Genomic DNA, 19,399 nt, shown 5'->3' on the forward strand with positions numbered 1-19,399 from the left:
AAAGATAGGCAAACAGAGTGCTTTTTGGTTGAAACGAAATGCTGAATTGTTTACTCTTTCTTGTGTAAGAAGAGAAGACTTGTATCGTAATCATGTACTAATTGTTGTCTTTTGGTCCAACCTTACCTCACACTATAAATAATGGCATCTAAACCCGATTATTCACAGAGAAGCTTTCACAAAAGCATAAAACTCTTATATTTTGGTTTCACTCGCCTCAAACTAGTCTCACTCGTTGAAATAGCTAACCTAGTTAGGAACTGTACACAAGTTTCTCTCGTATCGAAGAAAGTCAAAGAAGTTTTTAGCTCACAAAAGCACATAACCCCCTATATATTCCATTTGAATCACCATTTACAAAATTTGTACTAACTTTCCAGTCGAAGATAGGATAGTTTCGACAAGTATTGAACGGCTAAGATAACTTTATTTATTACATGAATGGCTAAGATTAAAAACAAGGGTACGTAGACGAATACAAACATCTTCAATGAGAGGATCCACCATTTCTACCATTGGAAATTTAATTTCCTTACAGAATAGGCGAAAAGTGAAGCGAAAACAATCGGGAAAGCAATGAGAACAATCGCCACGAGGAATAAACGATCGTGATGGAAGCCATAGTAGTCTTGAAGGAAGGAAGCAACTGTTTTCTGCTCCCCAAAAATCAAAATCTCTTTGTTCATGTCTCCATATTGTGAACTGAGAAGGGTATTTAGGGACCATGATGTAGGACAAATCCAATAGAACCAAATCCACCACTTGGGAATTTTCTGCATAAAATATATAGAACATGGTCCGCTAGGCTCACAGTAAACCGTCATATTAAGGGTCTATTTGGCACTGCTTCTTTAGAAAGAACTTTTGCTTATAAATTATAAGCGCTTTTTCTGTAAGTTGTTTAATAGAGTTATGTTGCAAAAAAAGCAGTTGGGAGGGCTTCGCATACTAAAAGCTCTTAAAGTTTTACTACATAGTCTTTTGGCTTTTCTAGAAGCAGTCTCAAACAGGGATAAAGACTAAAGAGAGAGTTAGATTTAGTTACCGGCCCGAGCACAAGGAAGCCGGAAAAAAGATTCAATATGGTGTAGATTGCCGTTACGAAAATGGAAGCTACTTGCAGGCTTGTGCTAAAAGAAGCTATCAGCATCCCAAGGTATACAAATTAGAGAAATGTAGAGAATGTTGCATGGAAGTACCAGAAAACCTTAGTAGCTGACCAATAGTACCCTATTGTAGGGTATCTAATAATGACATACAAAATTGCTTGAACCACTTTGTAAGGTATTTCAATGGCCACCTACAACAACATTCAAAATTTCGACATGTTAAAAACCTTCCCACTACAAGCTACGTTATAGTACCAGTTAAAATGTACGAACCTGTGCAAACGAATAAGCGTTTGATGAGTACCATCCCAGCAAATCTTTCCCGGTACAGAACTGCGCGCTCAGTAGCCACGTAAGACAGAACCGTCGAGCAATTGGTTGTGCCCAAAAATATTACAGCAATGTACAGTAACCCAAGCACGTTGAACAAATCATGCTCATTGTTTCTTGAGGAACAAGAAAAACACAGGATTTAGCGTTGTTGAGCAAAAATTGTACATAATATGTAAACAAATAATTCACTCGACACAATTTCACCCTCGTTCATTTTTCGAAGAGGGTTTTATTAGTTTGAGTTCGACTCATTCTAGGCTACGCGCCTATTAATTACAACTTTTCTTTTGGGAAAGGAATACCCTTTGATTCTAATATGAATAAATCGTAATTTGAGGATTTGGGTGTTTATTTGATTTTGTGACTGTATCTAGGTAGAGCCCTAGATTGCCTACGTACCCTCGTTAAGGGATCAAATCACTCGTAGTTCTTTATGTGTTTTGTTGGGATTTGACGTCTTGTGCAGTTTCAGCTCATGCAGACAAGGATTTTAAGCCGTTGGAGTTTTAATAAATTTGATATGGTTTTATGCCATTCTGAAATTTGATACAGTTTCGTGCCAGTTAACATAGCTTCGTGCCACTTGAGATTTTGTTGCGGCTTCATGCCATTTGATATTTGACTTTTTCTTCGGCTTCGTGCCATTTGAATTTAATACGGCTTCGTGCCATTGAATTGGCTTTGAGCCATTTGAGGCAGCTTTGTCCCATTTAAAGTGGTTTTATGCCGCTTAAACGTTGAGTAAAATTAACAGGTTTATTTCTGATAAGCCCACTAATATTTTGGCATTTGACTCTCGCTTGGTACCATTTCTTACTCCATGTTTAATTTTACTTTTCCTTTTTCGTTTTCCCTTTCTTCTGACAAATTTGTAGAGAATCATGCTTGGAATAAAAAAAAAATTTCCTCTGTTCCTTCATGGGATTTACTCCACAAGGGTTTTGTTCAAAGCAACAGAAGTGAATTTAGTTTACATAAACCAGGGATTCATCTTGATTTCTTAGTTGCGTCTAAAATTTGATATCAGACTGCCTACGTATCCTTAACGGAATCAAACCGATGTAGTTCGTAACTTTTGAGACTCATCGCGGCTTTGTGCCATTTGATACTTGATATGGATTCGTGCCATTTGAAGTTTGACGGGGCTTTGTGGCATTTGTGTCTTGTAAATATTTGTGATGAACCCACTTTTACATTGGTATTTGACTTTGTCTTCCTTTTCATTTATTTTGTCTTGGAACCCATTTTATTTTGCCTACAAGCCCGTCACTCTATTGTTGCCCTTTATTTTTTTGCATGGTAGCACAAAAATAAATCCTTGCTTTCATATGGAAAATATAAAAGCAAGTGTCAGAGCTCCTTTATTTTTACCAATGCCTTTTTCAGGCTTTTAAGTCCCTTGCTTTTCTTCTTTCTTTATTTTTCTTTTGTCATTGCTGTATGTCTCCTTAAGAACAACTCCACCCTTGGAGCCATTTTCCCAGGCAATCCACTATTCAATCCACCATGTAAACAGTAACTGCCCTTAATGAACAGTAACTGCTTTTGTATCTCCACCCTTGCACTTGAATACCCTTGGCAATAGGCAATAAAATATTAGTTTTTATAATTAATATTATATTATTAATTTATCTTTTCCAATCTCTTCCCGAAACTTCTACCATTTTTGTTTTCTTCTTCCTTCCCACTCTTTCACTCCCCTCTCCCTCATTGTCTTCCTTTTTTTCTCCGGCCAACAGTCTACCTCCCCTCTCTCTTTTTCTCCCCCATTTCTCCTTGTTTTCTTCCTCAAACGAGGAAGCTGCGAATTTTGAGAGAGAGCAGCACCGAACCCACCCGCCTCCCGCCATGTCTAAATCCACTGATGTGTCCTTCTTCCTCCTCATGGTCCTCTGCGGCCAGGCCCAAAGAGGCCGCCTGATTCTTTCCGACTTCAACCAATCAACGTCATCCGATCTGATCTCCGATGGAGTCCACCACCACCACCGGTCCCACACCCTCGCTCCCTACCTCATTCTCGAGAACGCCCTCTCGGCGGAAGACTCCACCTGCAAGCAGACCTACGTTTTCCTGCCTTGCACCACCACTGTGATCGACAACCTCTCCTAATTCCTGATAGAAAAAAATTTAAAAAAAGGACTGACGCCAGCCTGACGTCAGCCCCTGCTCGGGCTGGCAATTCCTCATAGACCCTTTGCTTGGGCCTTGGCTGCTGCTTGGGCTTGCTCACGCTGGAGCTGGTCGACAGGGCCTCAGGCCCTTTCTTCTCCCCCCGTCCCTCGAGCAGGAGCTTCCGTTAAAGCTGTTCTAATGGTTCGAAGATGATGGAATCCAATTTGAAATGGCACAAGTTAAATTTCCATAAAGAACTCCCATAACTTTATTGACCCCCACGTGAGCAACTTTCCATGTGAGGTGCTGATTTCAGTTAGCATTCTTCTTTGAGCTTTTCAAACCCATTTAAACATGGGACTTCGAACCTCTCTGACCTAAACTTCTGACCAATTTGACAGCAAGCCTTACTCTTTTCTTTGTTTAACTTCAAAGGTCTCCAAATTCCAATAAGACTTTGTCCCATACTTTAAATGGGGCAACCATGACTTTCTTTTGTCTTCCACGACTTTCTTTTGTCCTCCACGTGAGTGGTTTTCTTGCTATGAAGGAAAAGAAGACCACATCAACATTTTTTTAACTTTACTTTTGATTTGACAAAAGCTTTTTGGTCTGGAACTCTTCTTCTCTTCCTTATGAGTTTTAAACATTTTTTTTTCTTTGTCTTCAACCTTGAATTTAGCTTTGCCCAACATTTGACAATAACTTACTTCATCTTTGAGGTGCCACGTACTTAGCCTTTTTAAAAAAAAAACAAGCACTTTCTTTTGAGTTTTCTGTTTCCTGCATGGATTTGTCTTCACAGGGGTAAAACTAGTCTTCGACTAAAATCATGAATCATCTTTTGCTTGTTGAAGATTTTTTCTTCAATTCCTAATTTAAACAGGAATTTGAATGAAACTTGGTCAGTGGCAACTAGAGCCTATTCTTCTTTGGCTGGGCTTTCTTCGGGTTTCTGTCTCAATGAAGAACGCCAAAAGTTTTTGAAGACGACCATGGCCCGTCGACCAATAGAAACTTCAGGACCATAGCTGGGCATGTTGGGTTCTTGTTCTCCACTTGTTCAAATGTGCAGAGTGACGGCTTATTCTCCGTTGCATCTCTGAAAAGAGGAAGGGAGATGTCGAAAACTTCTTTAGACACCCAAGAGGCTACAGGAGGTTGTGGGATGACGGTTTGCTGCTGTGTTTTGATGAAATCTCCGTTGGACATCACAAGTTGCAGGGTGTCGATGATGGTGAAAACATGGCGCAGCTGCTGTCTCTGTTTGGGCTTCCGTCTAACGTCGGCGGTTTATTGCAATGTTGCCTTCATTAGCTATTTCACACCGCTGCCATCTTCTTGCTCAAACCTTCATCAATTTTGTTGATGGTCTAGACTGGCGTGCCCAACTACGTCACCTGGTTTCATCACCTTCGGATCACGAACTGCACTGCCCTTGGGCTTCTTCCGGAGGACTGACGGAGACGACGGTTGAAAAATGGTGGTGTTGCCGTAGTGCAGTGATCACCTAGACCTGGTTGGAACTTCACAGGGTGGTTTAGACCACCCCGAAGAAATTCATGGGATTGACGGCAGCGGCGGGGAGCGGACTACTTAGATTGATTGGAACTTCACGGGGTGGTTTAGACCACCCCGAAGAAATTCATGGGACTGGGGATGGGAGAGGTTGAAGAAACAAATTGTTTTTGTTTTCCTGCAAAGCCGAGTGAAACCATACAAAGAAAGATTTAGAAGGATAGATTTATACCTTTAAATGCTTTGTAGCTTTTCCTGCTCTTTGTTCTTGCGGGTAGCACTTGATATCTTCTTCTTTTTTCTTCTTCTGTTTCTCTTTTGCCTTTGCTCTCTTGCTTTGCCTCTCCTTCTCTGTCGTCTTCATTGCACTTTTCTGTCTCTCAATTTTTATAGAGTACCCTTGTCTTTTTTTTTTCTCTTGCTGTAGCTGATGCCTATTTATAGGCATCCCAAGAAGGTTCTAGAATTTGTTACGTGGGGGAAGATGGAGGCCACGATCTCCTGCCACTTTCTGTTAACCCCACTTTCTGACTTCACGTTTCTTTTTGTTGCAGAAAATGGGGGAGCACCTGTTTTTTGCATGTTATTGTAGGAAAAAAATAATAAAATTTTTATTTATTCCTGAATGTATTTGTATGTAAAGCCCATCCTCATTTTTTGGGTTGGATTACATTTTTGTTTTACCTTGAAGTTTGACCCAATTTGAATCGACTTTATTTTTTCATATTTTTTTTGTTCAACAAGCGTAGTTTTCTTTTTCTTTTTCTCTGTGAAATATATAGTATGAAGAGGGTGGAAATGGGTCGGGGCTTACATTTCCTTCACTTTCTGCCAAAAAATTGTTCCGAACAACACTGATGCAGCGAAAATAAACGCGAAACGTGCTAGATTGTACTTTGGACTTCTCCAGTGGGACAAGTGTTGTTTCCACAGACATGCCTTAAACTGCACCCAGCTATTTTGAGCAAAAGGAGTGGGAAGGTTCAAGCCCCTTGAACCCGGCTTTGGTTCGCTCAACCGGCTAACCAACTCGACCGTGTCTCTCTGAAAAAGAAGGAAACAAACATATAAATTTGATGATTGAAATAAATACATGATTAATCCTAAAATAATGGAAATATTAGAGATATGCCCTTACCTATACTGAGTAGAGGCTTTATAAATTTCAGCAAAATCTAAACAAAGTTTTGCCTCTACTGAGGCAGAAGTAACTTCTAACATCCAAGTTGCTGGATTGTAATTTTCTTTGATCTTTGGTACATCACGAATATCCTCAAAATATTTGACGAGTTTACTCGAGTGATGACCGAGAACTCCAGAACAGATGATTTGGCCTCCCCTTTTCATCAAAAGTAACTGCAAAAATCAATGTCTTCCGTTAGTGATCGAGTGGCTTTTATGATTTGGTTTAGTTTTCTTGGACTCCATGACAATGCTCGTTATACTACCTCGTCAAATGACTGAAAAATATCAATGCTTGGCTTGTGGATTGTGCAAACAGTTGTCCTTCCTGTGGAAACAACATTCTTTACTACGCAAATGGCAATTGCAGCTGCTCTGGCGTCTAAGCCTGACGTAGGTTCATCCATAAATATTATTGATGGGTTGGATACAAGCTCCACTGCAATTGTTAGCCTTTTGCGCTGTTCAGTAGATAGGCCAGTTTGTCCAGGAATGCCAACTAAGGAATCTCTTATATCCTCCAGTTCAATCGTTTGAATGACTTCCTCCACAAATTTCTGCATAGATTAAGCAAAGGATACTTTCTTTTATATGTTCCAGGAAATTTGCATATTATTGATAAATTGAAAGAATATCATCCTACAGCTTTTATGTCTGGATCAGTTTCGTGTGGCAACCTCAACCAAGCTGAGAACATAAGCGATTCTTCTACCGTGATCTGTGGAGAATGTATATCAGTCTGCTCGCAGTATCCTGATATTCTTGCAAATGTCTTCTGGACCTTGGGGTACCCTCCGATTCTTATATCTCCCACGATACTACCTCCTGTTTCCCTTCCAGAAAGAACATCCATGAGAGTTGTTTTTCCAGCCCCATGCGGTAGGAATTCCTGGACTGAATGCTCCTGTTATATCTTTAAGCAACTGAAGCTTTTTCTCCTTGAAAGCATGCTGTCTCATTTCCTTTTTTAAGAAGGAACGAAGTTAACATACAACTAAATAGTTTTCCAATGATACTAATATGTGAAAATTGACTAATGATTTGATTAATTACCGGAGGTGTATCAACATAATACTGCACGTCCTTAAATGAGATTGTCAGTGGCTCGAACGGCAGGACCATTCTCCCTGTTTAACAAATTGATTTACTCTTGAATAATTCAGTTGTTAAAAAAATTCCTTGCTCGTTGCTTTGAATGGAAAATGTGAAACTGATAACCCGGATGAACTGAATGCAACAATTCATCTCACCTAGTGTTATCTTTTCTCCCATGGTTTTGAATAAATCGGATAGAGTTGATTCATATTCCAACGGTGCACCTGTTTGGGTTAATATTTAACATTGGGCTTATAGGAGAGAAAGCCCAAAAGAGTTCAATAAGAAGAGTTTCGCCCGAAGCCCAGCACCAAGCCCAGACCGTCCATCTCAAGACCAATTGGCACTCTCCTATTAATGCAAAGGCTAAGTGCTTACAAGAGAAGTGACAACTGATGAAAATCAACCTACTCTCAGCCCAAAAGTACTTTTCAATGGCAATACAAGTAAAATATTGATGAGTCACTACTATTCAATTGCTTTCGGGCAAGAACAAAGCTACAAGCGGTCAGACTAATTCGTTTATAATAGGAGGAAGAGTGCTCAGAGACAAGGACACCCAATCAATCAAACATACAACTTGTCTCTCAGCCAAGCAAATACCCAGAAAGCTGTGCTTTGTCCAGACTCTGTACCCTTTTAGCCTTAGATTTCCTTAGAAAGACATCTTTTTTCTATGTAAAAGCTCTGCTACCTTTTTCTAAATGTTGTAGTATCGATCCCTCGTGTATAAACTCGTTTCCAGTCATCTCCTTTAGTACTCAATTCTTTTGTAAACTGCAAAGAGAAGAGATCGCAAGGCATTTAACCTTGCCTGACAAGGTGAAATCTTGCCCGACTCTCTTTGTTTTTGTCTTTCAATTAACAAATCTGGTGTTATAATGTATTCCGTAGTTTATATTCAAGTTATTTCCAGTCCTTTGATGACCCAAAGCCCCATCAGTTCTCAGATCTGGTTCACTTAGTGGTTTTATCAAGAATTGAAATGAATTAAACTGATGACTTGATCAGATCTGAACCTTCACCCCTCAAGCATACCAAATAACTAAAAGTCTTTGATCTCAAGGCATAGAAAATAACTTAATGTAGACTTAACCCATCTACAACAATCCTTTGATAAACAAGAAGTCAGAAATAACTTGGGGCGCAAGTAATCGGCTTAAAACACACTTGTTCTACATTTGCCATACAGAGATGGCAGTGGCACGCCTAAGCACCTTGTTAGTTTTGAATGCGAGCCTCAAGGCCTATACCTAAGGCCCCACAGAGGCACCTTTCAGAACTAACTTTGTTCTCCTCTTGCAGTATTGTGACAAGCAGGAGCCCGACAATCAACCAAAGTGCCAACTCCTCGGGAAGCTGTGTGCTCGAGCCAGGAACGCCCACCAACCAGATTTCCTGCCCAAAAAGAACCAGTTTTGCGAGCTCCCCTTCTTCAAAGTTGAGATAATCTTTTTTTCGAAACAATAGCCCGATACACCTTTGGAGCTGTATGAGGAAAAGCTTAAGTAAACTGATGAAGTGGATTGTAATACTTAAGTTATCATCTGTCAATTAAAATGAATCTAAGTAAGTTAATGCTAAAATAAATCCAAGATCAGACAGCATTGTGAACCCGAGTAATGCTCCTACTGAGATCCAATAGAAATAGCCATCAAAGTTCAAACCATGCCTGGTTAGAACTTTATTCCCTGGGGTTGTGTTTCCCTCTGAGACCTAAAGAAATGAATTAACACTGTCAAAACACTTATTCGACTTCGATGATCGGGTACTAAAAAAGTTTATCATCTTGAGTTGTACCTTTTGCCAGCGAGGAGCGAGGAACTCGTTTAGAGTTGTACCGATTTCCCCATAAGTCATAGGTGAACACCAGAATAGTCAACGCAACCAAGGAGGTAAAGAGGCTGCAAAACACCCCTTATTAGTCTAGTTGTAGTTGAATGTAACTAAAGGAAAAATACGATAAATGGACTTACATCGTGGCAAGATGAAGCCTCCGGATAAAAACATTAGCACTAGGATTAAAATACCGCAAGTTGATGCAACAACCATAGTTTGGAAAACTACAGCAATTAAACGACATATGGATGTCGATGCTTGATGGAGAGCAAATAGCACAAGGAACTGGAAGAAGAACCTAAAAACCATAGCATATTCTTGAGGCATTATTAAGATTATTGTTCAAGCCTTTCATGTTCTGTCGTGTGACTATAAAGTTGAGATCTTACGTTTGTATGTCTGGAGCGTACCCAATCAAATGGTAAGTTATTGCTGTCCACAGCAGTGAATCAATCACTGAAAATGGAACCTTCAGGATAGACTGGAAGAGAATACGCCCATGCTGGATACAGATTGAATCCTCTTTGCTTGTAAACCACTGGTAATCTAGTAACAGTCACAGCTCTGCAACTCCGTTGGTCATAAGTCGAATAAGTGTATAAAACAATGAGTTCATAAAAAAACTTGCATTTATCAAATCCACGGTCCTATGGGTGCTTATACAGATTGCCATTGTAATAAATGCAGTGATGACAAGCTGTGGGAAAAAAAGAGAGAAAATATAGTAAGTGATTTTGAGTTGAACTTCAGAAGTACAACCCCTAAAAGTGATATCATTAGGCAGTAAACCTGAGCTGTTTTGAATACGTAGAGAAAGGAATTCCGTTTCATGAGAAGAAGCTCTCGGGCCATACAAGCTTTGAACAACTCCCATTTGCTCACAGAGTAAGTACTAAATGATAAGGCATTATCATGGCGCTGTGATTTATTGTATGGTTTTGAGAGCTCATCGTCTAATTTCTTCCCCGAGTAACTTGCTCTGAAAAGTTCAAAAAATTTGTTTGCAGAAACATGACCGTAGGGAATGTTATCATGCTTCCAGTATTGTGCTTGATCCTTCTTTGAGATCACCTCTTGAAGGAAATCTGCAGCACCCTTTCTTGGTGGGCACTTGAAACCAGAGTCTTCGAAAAACTCAACTGCGTGGCTGCGATGACCGTGGTAAACTATCTTCCCCTCTGCCATTAGTATTACATCATAAAAAATATCAAAGGTCTCGGGTGCTGGTTGGAGAAGTGATACCAATGCAGTTGTATCTGTGATATGCACCAGCTGCTGAAGATAGGTAACTATCTGAAAGGTTGTAGAACTGTCTAATCTCGTCGATATCTCATCCATAAAAAGAGCATTTGTAGGACCTACAATCATTTCTCCTGAAGATTAAACAGAAGAGGAATGTTATGTTTGAAACATTTTTCTACATGGGAATTAGTAATTACATTCAAATTTCCCTCGGATTCAAGATTTCACTACCGGTTGTCAGCCTTTTCTTCTGGCCACCAGAAATGCCTCTTCTTAATGCATCACCAACCATTGTGTCACTCACTACACATACCCAGTCCAAGTATCTAAAGAGATTCCAAAATATCGTAATTCATTTTTCATGTCAGAGTGAGTTAGAAATGTCACGTTTGAACCACTTAATGTCAGCATTGTCCATGTCCAACACTGGTTGGAGAAAAATTTACCTTCAAAACATAATCGGATTGGAGATTTTCCCTTTGTCCTTCAACTGAAATGGCCTGTGAGTATTATGTAAATTTCTAAAACCTCTAACACAAAAGGGTGGTAAGATTTACTAAAAGGAATGTTATGAGACTTTACAATTACCTTCATGTAGGTGTCAATATCTGGATCGGGGACTATTCCTGCTTCTTTTTCCCTTCTGCTGAGCTCCATTATTATATCTGCATAAAATACGATCGAAATTAAACTTCATACGTCAATAGAAGTACACGACTAACCCAATAGTAAATGCAATAGGGGATAAGGAATATGCACCAGCTCTACTGCCAACACCCTGGCAGCGGGAGGAAAAGTCAATTGTTTCCCTCACAGTCATCTCAGGCAGGTGAAGGTCATGCTGGCTAATGTAAGCTGATGTTTTTTGGGGAACAAACTCATCTAGCTTGTAACCATTATAAGTGTTGTAAACTGAAATAGAAAGGAAGGAAGTTACCTAAAAAAATGTAGAAGCCTTGAGTGGTGAATGATTATTGGGATGAGTTGCGGACTAAGTCGCTTTCTTTAAGACGTTTCGCGGCTCTACCCAAAGTGTGCAAGTAGTTCACGAACACCACATCGTCCTAGGATAAAACAGCCCAAAACCTTCTTCTTCTTCTTCTGATAAAGTTCTTCCTTGCACAGTAGAAGAACCTTTGAACTCACATTCTCTCAATATGTTGCTAACCAAAACTATATATTAGAAAATATATCTTCTTTTTTTTCCGCATACTTTCAATGATCCAGGGACTACTATATATACATTTAGACGAAAGAGATGTTGAGGGTTTGAGAAAATTGAAAGCAGGACAAAATCAAAACGTAAGTCAAATAAAACGGTTTGATTATGTATCATGACATGATCGCCTTCTCTATACAGAGAAGGAATGGCACGTTTCAAACTTAAAAGGAGATAACTCCTTACCTAATTGAAAAGTCAAAATCAATTGGCAGTTATGCATAGAATATTGGTAATAAAGCAAAACGTTATGTATATAATATTGGTAATAAAACAAAACATAAATATATTTAAATATTTAAATAAAAACATATTTACTCCAACAATCCCCCACTTGTTTTTGTTTAAAACTATACATCAAGCAACATATCGTAAAGCTATGCAGAAGTAAATGTGTTTCTCAACTTAAATCTATACATAGTGTTAGTGATCAAGATTATACTAGAGTAACTTATAGTTTTGAACTCTATCTCTAACAACACCACACACACAACTTTATTAAGGTGAAGTTCAAAAAGCCAGCACATTACAACCATGTGTTTGTATCCCAGTATAGTGAACGCTTTAGAAACTTGCTCAAGATTTCATAGGAAGCGGCCTCACTTCCACATTCACATAGTTAAGACTATCAAGGTATTCCTATAGCTAGATATCTCACTTAACATAGAGTATAGACCTTACTAAGAGAAAAAAAAATCTCAACCTAAATACGCTTCAGGATGTCATGCTTCTTAGGGATGGACATGGAATAATATTCCAAACTTAAATTAGCAAGACTTCACTCTTATCACTTGTGACTTGTTATTACCCTTTAAACCTATTTCTTTTTTTTTTTTTGGCGAACTGGAATCAATATCAACCGGGCAAAGATGCCAAAGAAACAAAGAAGCCTACCCCGAGGCAAAAGCAAGCAGCAACCCTTTAAACCTATTTCTTGGGATCTCTAGTCTATAGGTTGGGTTGCTATCACAAATAACTCAATTCTCTAGGGCTTTAGTCCCATCCCTTTCGAGGTTTTCCAAACCTTTTCTTGTGCTAGTCCTTTTGTCAAAGGATCAACCAAGTTTTCTTCAGACCGTATATGATCCACTCTCACAGCTCCATTAGACAGGTAATCTCTTACAGTGCTGTGCTTACGACGTATTTGTCGCCCTTTCCCATTATAATAATGATTTTGCACTTTAGATTGCCGATGTGCTATCACAATGGATCAAAACTGCTGGAATCGGTTTCTCCCATAAAGAGGTATCTGACAGTAGGTTTCTCAACCATCCTACTTCTTCGCTTGTCGTAGCTAGCACTATTAATTCTGATTCCATAGTGGACTGAGCCATGATAGTATGTTTCTTAGACTTCCATGATACAACCCCACCACCAAGACTAAAAATACATCCACTAGTGGCTTTAGAGTCATCTGAAAGGGTATTCCAATCAGCGTCACTGCAACCTTCTAGGACAGCGGGAAACTTCTCATAGTGTAATTAAAAATTCATTGTCCTTTTAAGGTATCTCATAAGCCTATTTATGGCATGCCAATGCTCCAAACTAGGTCTGCTAGTAAACCTGCATAAAACTCCTACGACATAAGATATATTAGGCCTAGTGCAATCAGTAGCATAACGAATGCTACCAATAATACTCGCATACTCAGATTGTTTAACACTGTCACCAATGTTCTTGAACAATTTTACACTAGGATCATAAGGAGTACATGCTGGTTTACAATCAAAATAATTATACTTTCTTAAAATTGTTTCTATGTAGTGAGATTGATCTAAAGAAAACCCATGTTCAGACCTAGTTATTTTCAAACCAAGTATTACGCTAACTTCACCCAAGTCTTTCATATCAAAATTAGCACATAACAAAGATTTGATATTATTCACAACATGAATATTCGAACCAAAAATAAGCAAATCATCCACATATAGGCATATTATAGTGCATATATTACTTTCAGACTTATAATAGATGCATTTGTCACTTTCATTTATTTTAAAACCATTTGAAGTAACCAAACTATCAAATTTTGCATGCCATTGTGTAGGAGCCTGTTTCAATCCATAAAGTGACTTATTTAACTTGCAAACTTTATTTTCTTTTCCTGGAATAATAAAACCCTCTGGTTGACCCATATATATTTCTTCCTCTAATTTACCATTTAAGAAAGCTGTTTTAACATCCATTTGGTGCACAACAAGATCATGAATAGAAGCTAAGGCAAACAATACACGAATAGATGTTATTCTAGTCACAGGTGAACAAATATAAAAGAAATCAATATTTTCTCTTTGTCTATAGCCTTTGGCAACAAGTCGGGCTTTAAAATTTTCAATTGATCCATCAGGTTTTAAATTTTTTTTAAGAATCTATTTGCAACCTATTGTTTTGCAACCAGGTGGAAGATCCACCAAGTGCCAAGTTCGATTTGACTCCAGGGAGTCCATTTCATCATTTATAGCTTCTTGCCACAAATTTGCATCTAAAGAAATTAAAACTTCTTGAATTGTATTAGGATCTTCTTGTAAGTTATATACATGGAAATCAGGGCCAAAATCTTTAGCTATTCGAGCTCTTTTACTTTTCCTAGGTTCTAATGCAGATTGACTATGTTTTACAACAGTAGGTTCATAAATTTTAGAAGAATTAGAACCCCCACTATTTCGAAGATTAAAAGGAAATTTATTCTCATAAAAATCAGCATCAAGTGACTCAATTATGACATGGTTTTTCAAATCATAACATCTATATGCTTTGCTATTACATGCATAACCAATAAAAACACATTCATATGCTCTACTAGCCAATTTCGATCTTTTTGGACCAGGTTTACGAACATAAGCTAAACAACCCCAAGTTTTGAAATACAATACATTTGTTTTCTTATTTTTCCAAATTTCATAAGGAGAGATATTCGATTCTGAGGTAGGAATTCTCTTTAACACATAACATATAGTCAACACAATTTCACCCCACCAATAAGAAGCAGCTCCAGAACTAAGTAAGTAGCAACACTCAATTCACAAAGAGTTCGATTTTTTCTTTCCGCTTTACCATTCATTTTAGGAGAATAAGGAGCAGTAGTTTCATGAATAATTTCATTAGACTTAAACAAATTAACAAATTCAATGGATTCATATTCTTGTCATCTATCACTACGAAATCTTTTAATCTTATGATTAAACTGATTTTCAACTTCAGTCAAGAAAGTTTTGAACATGTCAATAGCTTCACTTTTATTTTTTATAAGATAGACAAAACAGTAATTCGAACAATCATCAATAAAGGTAATAAAATAACGTTTTCCATTTCTAGTTAACACTCTATCAAATTCGCATATATCAGAATGAATTAAGTCAAGTGGTTCAGATTCTCTATTGACAGATTTATGTGAAGTTCTAGTGATTTTAGCTTGACTACAATATTCACATTTTTCAAAATCATTCAACGATAAGTTAGGTTAAAAGCCTAAGTTACTCATGTTCTTAACCAAGAGTTTGTTAACATGACAAAGTCTAGCATGCCAAGTATTAAAAGAAGACAACATGTAAGCAGAAGTAGACATTTTATCAACATTCAATTTAAACATTCCATCAGTAGCATATCCCTTTCCCACAAAAACCCCATTTCTAGTAAGAGTATACGTATTTGCTCCAAACGTTTGAGTGAATCTAGCCTTGTTGAGAAGTAAGCCTGAGACCAAATTCTTCCTTATTGTTGGAGCATGCATCACATCTTTCAGTATCATGGTTTTTCCAGAGGTGAACTTTAACTCCACCTCTCCAGTACCAGCAACATCAGTTGAGTGCGAATCACCCAACAACACCTTTCTTCCCTCAGCCATAGAATAGGTCTTGAAAAGAGAACGATCATAGCAAGCATGGGGAGAAGCGCCAGTGTCCACCCACCACCCCTCGGACTAAGTTGATTTCCGATATCATTGCAATTAGTTGCTCTTCAACAAGATTTGTTTGAGAAGCAGAGTTTTCCTTATAATGCATGGCAGATTGAATTCATCTTAAAATTGTTGTAAACTGAAATAGAAGGGAACGAAATTACTCAAAAAAAATGTAGAAGCCTTGAGTGGTGAATTATTCTTGGGATGAGTCAGGGACTAAGTCACTTTCTTTAAGACATTTTGCGGCTTTGCCCAAAGTGTGCAAGCAGTTCACAAACACCACGTCGTTCCCAGGATATAACATCTCAAAACCTTCTTCTTCTGATAAAGTTCTTCCTTGCACAGTGGAAGAACCTTCGAACTCACACTCTCTCTCAATATGTTGCTAACCAAAACTATATATCAGAAAATATATCTATTTTTGTTCCGCATACTTTCACTACTATATATACATTTAGACGAAAGAGAAGTTGAGAGTTTGAGAAAATTGAAAGCAGGAATAAAACGGTTTGATTATGTATCATGACATGATCTTCTTCTCTATACAGAGAAGGAATGGCACGTTTCAAACTTAAAACGAGATAACTCCTTATCTAATTGAAAAGCCAAAATCAATTGGCAGTTATGCATAGAATATTGGTAATAAAGCAAAACGTTATGTATATAATATTGGTAATAAAAAATTAATAAATATATTTAAATATTTAAATAAAAACATATTTACTCCAACAATAAGAAATCTCCCCTGAAACCTGAAAAAATGACTTGGTATCAGTCTAATACCTGACTTCCTGTGCGTTTTACTGATACGCAAGTAATTAAATTAAACGAGTATTGGCATGCATTAATCTGACTGCTAATTCATGTCTTCTGTTTATCAATTCTAATGTAGAAAAAACTTCTCCGTGGTTTTGAACCGGAGAAGAGAAGTATCTTAAGAGTGACCCCTTTGCTTATGTCAATTAATTTTCGGTTTCTAATTCTCACCTTAAAAGATTTGTCTAGTTTTCCTGCAAGAGCCAATAAGAAGGTGGTTTTCCCACATCCTGGGGGGCCAAGCAGGAGAGTAAGCCTGTACTTGAAACCATAGTTAATGAGTAAAAATCTTTAGTACTCCTCATTTCCAAAACTCGGTTAACTTCAGTCAATAAAAACCATCTTCTGGTTCACTATTCTGTTGACCTTTTCTTATGTTCTCTGTGCTGATATTAATACACCAAATCACTCATATTTTAAGGCTCTTCACTGATTAATGTCTATTTTTTGCCATTTAGTACTACGATCTAGTGGTATTTCTATTTACTTATAAGTGAGAGGTCTTAGATCCGATTATCCCTGAAGGCGAATTTGAACCACTAAACCGTAGCACAAAATGGCTCCTAACAATGTCTCTTAACAAGTTTAGAGGTATTCGTCTTCATTAATAAATGAAAAGCGTTTGAATTTCATGAATGACAAGTGCAATACAAAATTCAAATTATCATGGTTCTTCCATTATATGATTTAACCAAAGCATACCATCTCTTAGTGTAAATATATCATTGAACTATCATTGAAGTAGTTCCAACATTCGTATACCATCTTAATTATCAATTTACTATTACAAAATTTCTATTAATTTTTCTTTACAAACTAAAGTGTTATTAGGCTAAGTTGTTAAATATTAGGAGATGAGTAGGGATCGACCCACCGCCAAAGTACATATATAGATATTATTGTTTTCTGCTACTATGATAAAGTGTAATATACTTCTATATATTAAAAGAAAATTCACTGATACATTTCCACATGTAAACATTCAACATTGGACATTTATAATATTTTTCCCTACTTCTTTGGAAATTTAATTTTCCAATGCAATAGGCAAATAGGGAAACAAAGACAATCCCAACTGGGAAAGCAATGAGAACAAGAGCCACAAGGCCTAAACGATCATGGTGGAAACCATAATAATCTTGTAGGATTATTTTCTATTTAAAAAACGTATGTGAACATACACATATTATTTCCTATTATAATATGTGTAAGTTTATGAAGGGAAATATTCACTAAAATGATCAAAAATCAAATTCTGATGCCAAAACAAAATCAAATATTGTCATTGTCACATCCCGGCCCGGGGCGGATCACTTCCCGGGCCCGCTCCACCACCGTAGCACGATATTGTCCGCTTTGGGCCCCGACCACGCCCTCACGGTTTTGTTTCTGGGAACTCACGAGCAACTTCCCAGTGGGTCACCCATCATGGGAGTGCTCTAGCCTCATTCTCGCTTAACTTCGGAGTTCCTACGGAACCCGAAGCCAGTGAGCTCCCAAAAGGCCTCGTGCTAGGTAGGGATGGGAATATACATTTAAGGATCACTCCCCTGGGCGATGTGGGATGTTACAATCCACCCCCCTTAGGGGCCCGACGTCCTCGTCGGCACACCACAGCCAGGGTTAGGCTCTGATACCAAATGTCACATCCCGGCCCGGGGCGGATCACTTCCCGGGCCCGCTCCACCACCGTAGCACGATATTGTCCGCTTTGGGCCCCGACCACGCCCTCACGGTTTTGTTTCTGGGAACTCACGAGCAACTTCCCAGTGGGTCACCCATCATGGGAGTGCTCTAGCCTCATTCTCGCTTAACTTCGGAGTTCCTACGGAACCCGAAGCCAGTGAGCTCCCAAAAGGCCTCGTGCTAGGTAGGGATGGGAATATACATTTAAGGATCACTCCCCTGGGCGATGTGGGATGTTACAGTCATACTGAAAAACTAATCATTTCAACAAATGAGATTCAAATGTTTGATTATTTTGGCCAATTTTCCTGTATTGATACCCTAACCTAAAGTATAAATTACTTGCACATCCAAATTATAACACATGAATTAACAACACTCCGTCAATTAGACTTGTTTTACATGTATTTACACGGTTATTGTCATTCCAAGTGCTCAAATGCTTAATGGAGTTGCACAAAACCATCAAATATTAGAAAAGATTGGATTCAAGATATAGTAAGTATAATGTACAGAATGTTGCATATAAAGTACCAGAAAACTTTAGTAGGTGACCAAGAGAACCCTATTGCAGGATATGCAACGGCTACATACAAAACTTGTAACATTGTATAATGTATTTTAATGGCAACATGCAACATTTAACACTTTACACTATATTTGGATGAGGAAGTTTAAGATTGCTAAGGATATTTAAAGTAACGGAAATTGAAATGACGGAATTTTATTTTATAGAATATGTGAATTTTCTTGTTTGGTTGAGGAAAATAACTTGGAATTTAGATAAAAGTCAGAATTTGTAAATTGACATGCACCAGTTTCCTTGTTTGGATTCATAAACATAGGAATTTAGAATTTTCGGGTGAAAAAAAAACTTGGAATTTGGGACCTCCAATTCCCAAGTTTAAATTCCATGTAAATATGTATCATTTCCCAATTTCTATGATTGAGTGATTAAAAATAACAAATTCCGTAATCAATTCCATTTATTTTTAGGTTAACCAAACAAGAGAATTCACAAATTTTAGAAAATAAAATCCTGTCAATTCAATTTCCGTCATTTTAAAATTCCTTAGTAATCTTAAATTTCTTCATCCAAACATAGTGTTAAGAACAATGGAATTTGAAATGAAATTTGTTATTTTAAACCCTCATTCATGAAAATTCAGAAATGACACCTATTTACATAGAATTTAAAATGGGAATTAGATGTCCCAAATTCCAAGTTTTTTTCTCATGCAGAAATTCTAAATTTCTATGTTTATGAATCCAAACAAGAGAATTGGTACATGTTAATTTTTAAATTCCAGCTTTTATCAAAATTTCAAGTTTATTTCCCCCATCCAAACA

The 19,399-nt window shown here is 37.8% G+C and overlaps 1 pseudogene; it reads right to left on the reverse strand.

Moving 5' to 3' along the window:
- Positions 1 to 509: 509 nt before the first annotated feature.
- LOC126595231 (pleiotropic drug resistance protein 3-like) lies at positions 510 to 18,657 on the reverse strand (annotated as a pseudogene).
- Between the last annotated feature and the right edge of the window lie 742 nt (positions 18,658 to 19,399).

Source organism: Malus sylvestris, chromosome 13 (assembly GCF_916048215.2).
Source record: "Malus sylvestris chromosome 13, drMalSylv7.2, whole genome shotgun sequence".
NCBI classification, from domain to species: domain Eukaryota; kingdom Viridiplantae; phylum Streptophyta; class Magnoliopsida; order Rosales; family Rosaceae; genus Malus; species Malus sylvestris.